We start from the raw sequence: 13,153 nt of genomic DNA, 5'->3' as shown, positions 1-13,153 counted from the left end.
CTTTCCACTCAGGCCGACCTCTTACTTGAAGTGTGTGTGGAACCTGTCCGCGCAGTACACCTCGCTGCACAGCTAACCATAGGTCTGGGCATTGTAGCTTCCTGCCAGGTGACCGAAGTTCGCAGGCAGATGGGTCCCTGGGACACATGCAGAGAGGCTTCTGCATGGGCCACAGGCCGCCCACTGCCCCTGCCCCAGATCGGGGGCCGCCAAGCCGCCCTGTCGGAGTCCCCTGCCTCTTGAGGAAATATTGGACCAACACTTGTAGAAAACGGCGTTCTCGCGGGCAACTCATTGGAGGGACACAAATAAATCTTTGCCGACTTTCTGCTGAAGCTTACGAGCGTTCACACCTAAGCGTCTGACAAGGTCAGCTGTTTAGCTAAACATGAGCTCATGATCTAAATTTACACAATAATGAAGAAATCAGCTACAAGGGGAGACAATCAGCAAAAACTATCAATACCAGAATTAGATTCCCAAGGCCATCCATCAATTGTAGGAATAGTCAGGTGCAAGGCAGAAAATATACATAAAACTGGAACTGAAACAAGGAACAAGGATGTTTTCAAAGACTGGTAGGATCTCTAAAACATTTTTAAAGTACATGTCATTGATAAAGCTAAATACTCAAAGGTTGTGTAATACAACAGATTAAGCATTGAGAAGTGTGAAATTATGCTGTTTTGAAAACTATGGCAGGTGAGATTTTCTGCCTAATTATATAAGAAGATTTCTCTAAAAAATACACATTATTTCAATGACTTATTGGCTGTGAAATAAGTTAAGGGTATTTCAAATGGCTTGTCTGCAAAGAAAGGTGAGATGTAGGGAATCACAGAAAGTCGAGGGGAGAATAGGTCAATATATACATTGCTATATGGTGAACTAAACCTTAGGCCAGCAACAATGGAGAGGACCTGACCCTTAGAAACTTACAAGTAAGCTGGAATCTTCAAAAGTTCAAATCTTTATAAGTAAAATATTTATTAAAATGAATAACCAAGTGTTTTAATTGACATCAGAAGATCAAAACAATAAACCCTGAGAACATAGAAAAAAGATAAATAAAGATATGAGCAGAACTTAATACAACAGAAAACGTATAAAATTCAGGTGATTTAGTAAGTCCAAAGAATCTTCTTTGAAAAGATTGAAAAGACACACTTTGATTAAGGAAAACAAAAACATAAGTAAAGAATATACAGAAAGAATCAGGACAATGTTATAGCAGAGAATATATGAAATGCCAGTAAATTTGAACATTTCTGTAAAGTGGACCATTTCCTAGCTCCTAAAGTTTACCAAACCTGACACAAGAGGAAATCATTTAAGGTCATCATGTCTGCCCTTGGCATTCTCGGAACGCCCTGGCCTCAGAATGCAGCATCTGTAGTCCATGGTAAACTGCGGAGAGGGGGCGGGGCTGAGGGAGGTTGGAACACTGCCCTCACTGAGGGAGTTGGTGTGGCCATCTCTGCTGTGACTGAACAAAGGGCAGGGGAGCAGGGGGCCCAGGGCAGGGCCCTCAGAGCCCGGCAGGTCCAGTGGGGTGTCACAAGCATTTAGGCCCAGGCCAAAGGGCGCCTTCTTTGTCTGCACAGCTGCCCAAACTCTCACCTTTCCACTCAGGCCGACCTCTTACTTGAAGTGTGTGTGGAACCTGTCCGCACAGTACACCTCGCTGCTCAGCTAACCATAGGTCTGGGCATCATAGCTTCCTGCCAGGTGACCGAAGTTCGCAGCCAGATGGGTCCCTGGGACACATGCAGAGAGGCTTCTGCCTGGGCCACAGGCCGCCCACTGCCCCTGCCCCAGATCGGGGGCCGCCAAGCAGCCCTGTCGGAGTCCCCTGCCTCTTGAGGGAGTATTGGACCAACACTTGTAGAAAACGGGGTTCTCGCGGGCAACTCATTGGAGGGACACAAATAAATCTTTGCCGACTTTCTGCTGAAGCTTACGAGCGTTCACACCTAAGCGTCTTACAAGGTCAGCTGTTTAGCTAAACATGAGCTCATGATCTAAATTTACACAATAATGAAGAAATCAGCTACAAGGGGAGACAATAAGCAAAAACTATCAATACCAGAATTAGATTCCCAAGGCCATCCATCAATTGTAGGAATAGTCAGGTGCAAGGCAGAAAATATACATAAAACTGGAACTAAAACCAGGAACAAGGACGTTTTCAAAGACTGGTAGGATCTCTAAAACATTTTTAAAGTACATGTCATTGATAAAGCTAAATACTCAAAGGTTGTGTAATACAACAGATTAAGCATTGAGAAGAGTGAAATTATGCTGTTTTGAAAACTATGGAAGGTGAGATTTTCTGCCTAATTATAGAAGAAGATTTCTCTAAAAAATACACATTATTTCAATGACTTATTGGCTGTGAAATAAGTTAAGGGTATTTCAAATGGCTTGTCTGCAAAGAAAGGTGAGATGTAGGGAATCACAGAAAGTCGAGGGGAAAAGAGGTCAATATATACATTGCTATATGGTGAACTAAATCTTAGTCCAGCAACAATGGAGAGGACCTGACCCTTAGAAACTTACAAGTAAGCTGGAATCTTCAAAAGTTCAAATCTTTATAAGTAAAATATTTATTAAAATGAATAACCAAGTGTTTTAATTGACATCAGAAGATCAAAACAATAAACCCTGAGAACATAGAAAAAAGATAAATAAAGATATGAGCAGAACTTAATACAACAGAAAACGTATAAAATTGAGGTGATTTAGTAAGTCCAAAGAATCTTCTTTGAAAAGATTGAAAAGACACACTTTGATTAAGGAAAACAAAAACATAAGTAAAGAATATACAGAAAGAATCAGGACAATGTTATAGCAGAGAATATATGAAATGCCAGTAAATTTGAACATTTCTGTAAAGTGGACCATTTCCTAGCTCCTAAAGTTTACCAAACCTAACACAAGAGGAAATCATTTAAGGTCATCATGTCTGCCCTTGGCATTCTCGGAACGCCCTGGCCTCAGAATGCAGCATCTGTAGTCCATGGTAACCTGCGGAGAGGGGGCGGGACTGAGGGAGGTTGGAACACTGCCCTCACTGAGGGAGTGGGTGTGGCCATCTCTGCTGTGACTGAACAAAGGGCAGGGGAGCAGGGGGCCCAGGGCAGGGCCCTCAGAGCCCGGCAGGTCCAGTGGTGTGTCACAAGCATTTAGGCCCAGGCCAAAGGGCGCCTTCTTTGTCTGCACAGCTGCCCAAACTCTCACCTTTCCACTCAGGCCGACCTCTTACTTGAAGTGTGTGTGGAACCTGTCCGCACAGTACACCTCGCTGCTCAGCTAACCATAGGTCTGGGCATCATACCTTCCTGCCAGGTGACCGAAGTTCGCAGCCAGATGGGTCCCTGGGACACATGCAGAGAGGCTTCTGCCTGGGCCACAGGCCGCCCACTGCCCCTGCCCCAGATCGGGGGCCGCCAAGCAGCCCTGTCGGAGTCCCCTGCCTCTTGAGGGAGTATTGGACCAACACTTGTAGAAAACGGGGTTCTCGCGGGCAACTCATTGGAGGGACACAAATAAATCTTTGCCGACTTTCTGCTGAAGCTTACGAGCGTTCACACCTAAGCGTCTTACAAGGTCAGCTGTTTAGCTAAACATGAGCTCATGATCTAAATTTACACAATAATGAAGAAATCAGCTACAAGGGGAGACAATCAGCAAAAACTATCAATACCAGAATTAGATTCCCAAGGCCATCCATCAATTGTAGGAATAGTCAGGTGCAAGGCAGAAAATATACATAAAACTGGAACTGAAACCAGGAACAAGGATGTTTTCAAAGACTGGTAGGATCTCTAAAACATTTTTAAAGTACATGTCATTGATAAAGCTAAATACTCAAAGTTGTGTAATACAACAGATTAAGCATTGAGAAGAGTGAAATTATGCTGTTTTGAAAACTATGGCAGGTGAGATTTTCTGCCTAATTATAGAAGAAGATTTCTCTAAAAAATACACATTATTTCAATGACTTATTGGCTGTGAAATAAGTTAAGGGTATTTCAAATGGCTTGTCTGCAAAGAAAGGTGAGATGTAGGGAATCACAGAAAGTCGAGGGGAAAATAGGTCAATATATACATTGCTATATGGTGAACTAAACCTTAGTCCAGCAACAATGGAGAGGACCTGACCCTTAGAAACTTACAAGTAAGCTGGAATCTTCAAAAGTTCAAATCTTTATAAGTAAAATATTTATTAAAATGAATAACCAAGTGTTTTAATTGACATCAGAAGATCAAAACAATAAACCCTGAGAACATAGAAAAAAGATAAATAAAGATATGAGCAGAACTTAATACAACAGAAAACGTATAAAATTGAGGTGATTTAGTAAGTCCAAAGAATCTTCTTTGAAAAGATTGAAAAGACACACTTTGATTAAGGAAAACAAAAACATAAGTAAAGAATATACAGAAAGAATCAGGACAATGTTATAGCAGAGAATATATGAAATGCCAGTAAATTTGAACATTTCTGTAAAGTGGACCATTTCCTAGCTCCTAAAGTTTACCAAACCTGACACAAGAGGAAATCATTTAAGGTCATCATGTCTGCCCTTGGCATTCTCGGAACGCCCTGGCCTCAGAATGCAGCATCTGTAGTCCATGGTAACCTGCGGAGAGGGGGCGGGGCTGAGGGAGTTTGGAACACTGCCCTCACTGAGGGAGTGGGTGTGGCCATCTCTGCTGTGACTGAACAAAGGGCAGGGGAGCAGGGGGCCCAGGGCAGGGCCCTCAGAGCCCGGCAGGTCCAGTGGGGTGTCACAAGCATTTAGGCCCAGGCCAAAGGGCGCCTTCTTTGTCTGCACAGCTGCCCAAACTCTCACCTTTCCACTCAGGCCGACCTCTTACTTGAAGTGTGTGTGGAACCTGTCCGCACAGTACACCTCGCTGCTCAGCTAACCATAGGTCTGGGCATCATAGCTTCCTGCCAGGTGACCGAAGTTCGCAGCCAGATGGGTCCCTGGGACACATGCAGAGAGGCTTCTGCCTGGGCCACAGGCCGCCCACTGCCCCTGCCCCAGATCGGGGGCCGCCAAGCAGCCCTGTCGGAGTCCCCTGCCTCTTGAGGGAGTATTGGACCAACACTTGTAGAAAACGGGGTTCTCCCGGGCAACTCATTGGAGGGACACAAATAAATCTTTGCCGACTTTCTGCTGAAGCTTACGAGCGTTCACACCTAAGCGTCTTACAAGGTCAGCTGTTTAGCTAAACATGAGCTCATGATCTAAATTTACACAATAATGAAGAAATCAGCTACAAGGGGAGACAATCAGCAAAAACTATCAATACCAGAATTAGATTCCCAAGGCCATCCATCAATTGTAGGAATAGTCAGGTGCAAGGCAGAAAATATACATAAAACTGGAACTGAAACCAGGAACGAGGATGTTTTCAAAGACTGGTAGGATCTCTAAACTTTTTTAAAGTACATGTCATTGATAAAGCTAAATACTCAAAGGTTGTGTAATACAACAGATTAAGCATTGAGAAGAGTGAAATTATGCTGTTTTGAAAACTATGGCAGGTGAGATTTTCTGCCTAATTATAGAAGAAGATTTCTCTAAAAAATACACATTATTTCAATGACTTATTGGCTGTGAAATAAGTTAAGGGTATTTCAAATGGCTTGTCTGCCAAGAAAGGTGAGATGTAGGGAATCACAGAAAGTCGAGGGGAAAATAGGTCAATATATACATTGCTATATGGTGAACTAAACCTTAGTCCAGGAACAATGGAGAGGACCTGACCCTTAGAAACTTACAAGTAAGCTGGAATCTTCAAAAGTTCAAATCTTTATAAGTAAAATATTTATTAAAATGAATAACCAAGTGTTTTAATTGACATCAGAAGATCAAAACAATAAACCCTGAGAACATAGAAAAAAGATAAATAAAGATATGAGCAGAACTTAATACAACAGAAAACGTATAAAATTGAGGTGATTTAGTAAGTCCAAAGAATCTTCTTTGAAAAGATTGAAAAGACACACTTTGATTAAGGAAAACAAAAACATAAGGAAAGAATATACAGAAAGAATCAGGACAATGTTATAGCAGAGAATATATGAAATGCCAGTAAATTTGAACATTTCTGTAAAGTGGACCATTTCCTAGCTCCTAAAGTTTACCAAACCTGACACAAGAGGAAATCATTTAAGGTCATCATGTCTGGCCTTGGCATTCTCGGAACGCCCTGGCCTCAGAATGCAGCATCTGTAGTCCATGGTAAACTGCGGAGAGGGGGCGGGGCTGACGGAGGTTGGAACACTGCCCTCAGTGAGGGAGTGGGTGTGGCCATCTCTGCTGTGACTGAACAAAGGGCAGGGGAGCAGGGGGCCCAGGGCAGGGCCCTCAGAGCCCGGCAAGTCCAGTGGGGTGTCACAAGCATTTAGGCCCATGCCAAAGGGCGCCTTCTTTGTCTGCACAGCTGCCCAAACTCTCACCTTTCCACTCAGGCCGACCTCTTACTTGAAGTGTGTGTGGAACCTGTCCGCACAGTACACCTCGCTGCTCAGCTAACCATAGGTCTGGGCATCATAGCTTCCTGCAAGGTGACCGAAGTTCGCAGGCAGATGGGTCCCTGGGACACATGCAGAGAGGCTTCTGCCTGGGCCACAGGCCGCCCACTGCCCCTGCCCCAGATCGGGTGCCGCCAAGCAGCCCTGTCGGAGTCCCCTGCCTATTGAGGGAGTATTGGACCAACACTTGTAGAAAACGGGGTTCTCGTGGGCAACTCATTGGAGGGACACAAATAAATCTTTGCCGACTTTCTGCTGAAGCTTACGAGCGTTCACACCTAAGCGTCTTACAAGGTCAGCTGTTTAGCTAAACATGAGCTCATGATCTAAATATACACAATCATGAAGAAATCAGCTACAAGGGGAGACAATCAGCAAAAACTATCAATACCAGAATTAGATTCCCAAGGCCATCCATCAATTGTAGGAATAGTCAGGTGCAAGGCAGAAAATATACATAAAACTGGAACTGAAACAAGGAACAAGGATGTTTTCAAAGACTGGTAGGATCTCTAAAACATTTTTAAAGTACATGTCATTGATAAAGCTAAATACTCAAAGGTTGTGTAATACAACAGATTAAGCATTGAGAAGAGTGAAATTATGCTGATTTGAAAACTATGGCAGGTGAGATTTTCTGCCTAATTATAGAAGAAGATTTCTCTAAAAAATACACATTATTTCAATGACTTATTGGCTGTGAAATAAGTTAAGGGTATTTCAAATGGCTTGTCTGCCAAGAAAGGTGAGATGTAGGGAATCACAGAAAGTCGAGGGAAAAAGAGGTCAATATATACATTGCTATATGTTGAACTAAACCTTAGGCCAGCAACAATGGAGAGGACCTGACCCTTAGAAACTTACAAGTAAGCTGGAATCTTCAAAAGTTCAAATCTTTATAAGTAAAATATTTATTAAAATGAATAACCAAGTGTTTTAATTGACATCAGAAGATCAAAACAATAAGCCCTGAGAACATAGAAAAAAGATAAATAAAGATATGAGCCGAACTTAATACAACAGAAAACGTATAAAATTGAGGTGATTTAGTAAGTCCAAAGAATCTTCTTTGAAAAGATTGAAAAGACACACTTTGATTAAGGAAAACAAAAACATAAGTAAAGAATATACAGAAAGAATGAGGACAATGTTATAGCAGAGAATATATGAAATGCCAGTAAATTTGAACATTTCTGTAAAGTGGACCATTTCCTAGCTCCTAAAGTTTACCAAACCTGACACAAGAGGAAATCATTTAAGGTCATCATGTCTGCCCTTGGCATTCTCGGAACGCCCTGGCCTCAGAATGCAGCATCTGTAGTCCATGGTAACCTGCGGAGAGGGGGCGGGTCTGAGGGAGGTTGGAACACTGCCCTCACTGAGGGAGTGGGTGTGGCCATCTCTGCTGTGACTGAACAAAGGGCAGGGGAGCAGGGGGCCCAGGGCAGGGCCCTCAGAGCCCGGCAGGTCCAGTGGGGTGTCACAAGCATTTAGGCCCAGGCCAAAGGGCGCCTTCTTTGTATGCACAGCTGCCCAAACTCTCACCTTTCCACTCAGGCCGACCTCGTACTTGAAGTGTGTGTGGAACCTGTCCGCAGAGTACACCTCGCTGCTCAGCTAACCATAGGTCTGGGCATCATAGCTTCCTGCCAGGTGACCGAAGTTCGCAGGCAGATGGGTCCCTGGGACACATGCAGAGAGGCTTCTGCCTGGGCCACAGGCCGCCCACTGCCCCTGCCCCAGATCGGGCGCCGCCAAGCAGCCCTGTCGGAGTCCCCTGCCTATTGAGGGAGTATTGGACCAACACTTGTAGAAAACGGGGTTCTCGCGGGCAACTCATTGGAGGGACACAAATAAATCTTTGCCGACTTTCTGCTGAAGCTTACGAGCGTTCACACCTAAGCGTCTTACAAGGTCAGCTGTTTAGCTAAACATGAGCTCATGATCTAAATTTACACAATAATGAAGAAATCAGCTACAAGGGGAGACAATCAGCAAAAACTATCAATACCAGAATTAGATTCCCAAGGCCATCCAATAATTGTTGGAATAGTCAGGTGCAAGGCAGAAATTATACATAAAACTGGAACTGAAACCAGGAACAAGGATGTTTTCAAAGACTGGTAGGATCTCTAAAACATTTTTAAAGTACATGTCATTGATAAAGCTAAATACTCAAAGGTTGTGTAATACAACAGATTAAGCATTGAGAAGAGTGAAATTATGCTGTTTTGAAAACTATGGCAGGTGAGATTTTCTGCCTAATTATAGAAGAAGATTTCTCTAAAAAATACACATTATTTCAATGACTTATTGGCTGTGAAATAAGTTAAGGGTATTTCAAATGGCTTGTCTGCCAAGAAAGGTGAGATGTAGGGAATCACAGAAAGTCGAGGGGAAAAGAGGTCAATATATACATTGCTATATGGTGAACTAAACCTTAGTCCAGCAACAATGGAGAGGACCTGACCCTTAGAAACTTACAAGTAAGCTGGAATCTTCAAAAGTTCAAATCTTTATAAGTAAAATATTTATTAAAATGAATAACCAAGTGTTTTAATTGACATCAGAAGATCAAAACAATAAACCCTGAGAACATAGAAAAAAGATAAATAAAGATATGAGCAGAACTTAATACAACAGAAAACGTATAAAATTGAGGTGATTTAGTAAGTCCAAAGAATCTTCTTTGAAAAGATTGAAAAGACACACTTTGATTAAGGAAAACAAAAACATAAGTAAAGAATATACAGAAAGAATCAGGACAATGTTATAGCAGAGAATATATGAAATGCCAGTAAATTTGAACATTTCTGTAAAGTGGACCATTTCCTAGCTCCTAAAGTTTACCAAACCTGACACAAGAGGAAATCATTTAAGGTCATCATGTCTGCCCTTGGCATTCTCGGAACGCCCTGGCCTCAGAATGCAGCATCTGTAGTCCATGGTAAACTGCGGAGAGGGGGCGGGGCTGACGGAGGTTGGAACACTGCCCTCACTGAGGGAGTGGGTGTGGCCATCTCTGCTGTGACTTAACAAAGGGCAGGGGAGCAGGGGGCCCAGGGCAGGGCCCTCAGAGCCCGGCAGGTCCAGTGGGGTGTCACAAGCATTTAGGCCCAGGCCAAAGGGCGCCTTCTTTGTCTGCACAGCTGCCCAAACTCTCACCTTTCCACTCAGGCCGACCTCTTACTTGAAGTGTGTGTGGAACCTGTCCGCACAGTACACCTCACTGCTCAGCTAACCATAGGTATGGGCATCATAGCTTCCTGGCAGGTGACCGAAGTTCGCAGGCAGATGGGTCCCTGGGACACATGCAGCGAGGCTTCTGCCTGGGCCACAGGCCGCCAACAGCACCTGCCCCAGATCGGGGGCCGCCAAGCAGCCCTGTCGGAGTCCCCTGCCTCTTGAGGGAGTATTGGACCAACACTTGTAGAAAACGGGGTTCTCGTGGGCAACACATTGGAGGGACACAAAAAATCTTTGCCGACTTTCTGCTGAAGCTTACGAGCGTTCACACCTACGCGTCTTACAAGGTCAGCTGTTTAGCAAAACATGAGCTCATGATCTAAATATACACAATCATGAAGAAATCAGCTACAAGGGGAGACAATCAGCAAAAACTATCAATACCAGTATTAGATTCCCAAGGCCATCCATCAATTGTAGGAATAGTCAGGTGCAAGGCAGAAAATATACATAAAACTGGAACTGAAACCAGGAACAAGGATGTTTTCAAAGACTGGTAGGATCTCTAAAACATTTTTAAAGTACATGTCATTGATAAAGCTAAATACTCAAAGGTTGTGTAATACAACAGATTAAGCATTGAGAAGAGTGAAATTATGCTGTTTTGAAAACTATGGCAGGTGAGATTTTCTGCCTAATTATAGAAGAAGATTTCTCTAAAAAATACACATTATTTCAATGACTTATTGGCTGTGAAATAAGTTAAGGGTATTTCAAATGGCTTGTCTGCCAAGAAAGGTGAGATGTAGGGAATCACAGAAAGTCGAGGGGAAAATAGGTCAATATATACATTGCTATATGGTGAACTAAACCTTAGTCCAGGAACAATGGAGAGGACCTGACCCTTAGAAACTTACAAGTAAGCTGGAATCTTCAAAAGTTCAAATCTTTATAAGTAAAATATTTATTAAAATGAATAACCAAGTGTTTTAATTGACATCAGAAGATCAAAACAATAAACCCTGAGAACATAGAAAAAAGATAAATAAAGATATGAGCAGAACTTAATACAACAGAAAACGTATAAAATTGAGGTGATTTAGTAAGTCCAAAGAATCTTCTTTGAAAAGATAGAAAAGACACACTTTGATTAAGGAAAACAAAAACATAAGTAAAGAATATACAGAAAGAATCAGGACAATGTTATAGCAGAGAATATATGAAATGCCAGTAAATTTGAACATTTCTGTAAAGTGGACCATTTCCTAGCTCCTAAAGTTTACCAAACCTGACACAAGAGGAAATCATTTAAGGTCATCATGTCTGCCCTTGGCATTCTCGGAACGCCCTGGCCTCAGAATGCAGCATCTGTAGTCCATGGTAACCTGCGGAGAGGGGGCGGGGCTGACGGAGGTTGGAACACTGCCCTCACTGAGGGAGTGGGTGTGGCCATCTCTGCTGTGACTGAACAAAGGGCAGGGGAGCAGGGGGCCCAGGGCAGGACCCTCAGAGCCCGGCAGGTCCAGTGGGGTGTCACAAGCATTTAGGCCCAGGCCAAAGGGCGCCTTCTTTGTCTGCACAGCTGCCCAAACTCTCACCTTTCCACTCAGGCCGACCTCTTACTTGAAGTGTGTGTGGAACCTGTCCGCACAGTACACCTCGATGCTCAGCTAACCATAGGTCTGGGCATCATAGCTTCCTGCCAGGTGACCGAAGTTCGCAGGCAGATGGGTCCCTGGGACACATGCAGAGAGGCTTCTGCCTGGGCCACAGGCCGCCCACTGCCCCTGCCCCAGATCGGGTGCCGCCAAGCAGCCCTGTCGGAGTCCCCTGCCTATTGAGGGAGTATTGGACCAACACTTGTAGAAAACGGGGTTCTCGTGGGCAACTCATTGGAGGGACACAAATAAATCTTTGCCGACTTTCTGCTGAAGCTTACGAGCGTTCACACCTAAGCGTCTTACAAGGTCAGCTGTTTAGCTAAACATGAGCTCATGATCTAAATATACACAATCATGAAGAAATCAGCTACAAGGGGAGACAATCAGCAAAAACTATCAATACCAGAATTAGATTCCCAAGGCCATCCATCAATTGTAGGAATAGTCAGGTGCAAGGCAGAAAATATACATAAAACTGGAACTGAAACCAGGAACAAGGATGTTTTCAAAGACTGGTAGGATCTCTAAAACATTTTTAAAGTACATGTCATTGATAAAGCTAAATACTCAAAGGTTGTGTAATACAACAGATTAAGCATTGAGAAGAGTGAAATTATGCTGATTTGAAAACTATGGCAGGTGAGATTTTCTGCCTAATTATAGAAGAAGATTTCTCTAAAAAATACACATTATTTCAATGACTTATTGGCTGTGAAATAAGTTAAGGGTATTTCAAATGGCTTGTCTGCCAAGAAAGGTGAGATGTAGGGAATCACAGAAAGTCGAGGGAAAAAGAGGTCAATATATACATTGCTATATGGTGAACTAAACCTTAGGCCAGCAACAATGGAGAGGACCTGACCCTTAGAAACTTACAAGTAAGCTGGAATCTTCAAAAGTTCAAATCTTTATAAGTAAAATATTTATTAAAATGAATAACCAAGTGTTTTAATTGACATCAGAAGATCAAAACAATAAACCCTGAGAACATAGAAAAAAGATAAATAAAGATATGAGCAGAACTTAATACAACAGAAAACGTATAAAATTGAGGTGATTTAGTAAGTCCAAAGAATCTTCTTTGAAAAGATTGAAAAGACACACTTTGATTAAGGAAAACAAAAACATAAGTAAAGAATATACAGAAAGAATGAGGACAATGTTAGAGCAGAGAATATATGAAATGCCAGTAAATTTGAACATTTCTGTAAAGTGGACCATTTCCTAGCTCCTAAAGTTTACCAAACCTGACACAAGAGGAAATCATTTAAGGTCATCATGTCTGCCCTTGGCATTCTCGGAACGCCCTGGCCTCAGAATGCAGCATCTGTAGTCCATGGTAACCTGCGGAGAGGGGGCGGGTCTGAGGGAGGTTGGAACACTGCCCTCACTGAGGGAGTGGGTGTGGCCATCTCTGCTGTGACTGAACAAAGGGCAGGGGAGCAGGGGGCCCAGGGCAGGGCCCTCAGAGCCCGGCAGGTCCAGTGGGGTGTCACAAGCATTTAGGCCCAGGCCAAAGGGCGCCTTCTTTGTGTGCACAGCTGCCCAAACTCTCACCTTTCCACTCAGGCCGACCTCGTACTTGAAGTGTGTGTGGAACCTGTCCGCACAGTACACCTCGCTGCTCAGCTAACCATAGGTCTGGGCATCATAGCTTCCTGCCAGGTGACCGAAGTTCGCAGGCAGATGGGTCCCTGGGACACGTGCAGAGAGGCTTCTGCCTGGGCCACAGGCCGCCCACTGCCCCTGCCCC

Source organism: Mesoplodon mirus, assembly GCF_964341445.2.
Source record: "Mesoplodon mirus genome assembly, chromosome: 1".
Lineage (NCBI taxonomy): Eukaryota > Metazoa > Chordata > Mammalia > Artiodactyla > Ziphiidae > Mesoplodon > Mesoplodon mirus.
Note: the sequence above shows the minus strand (reverse complement) of the source record.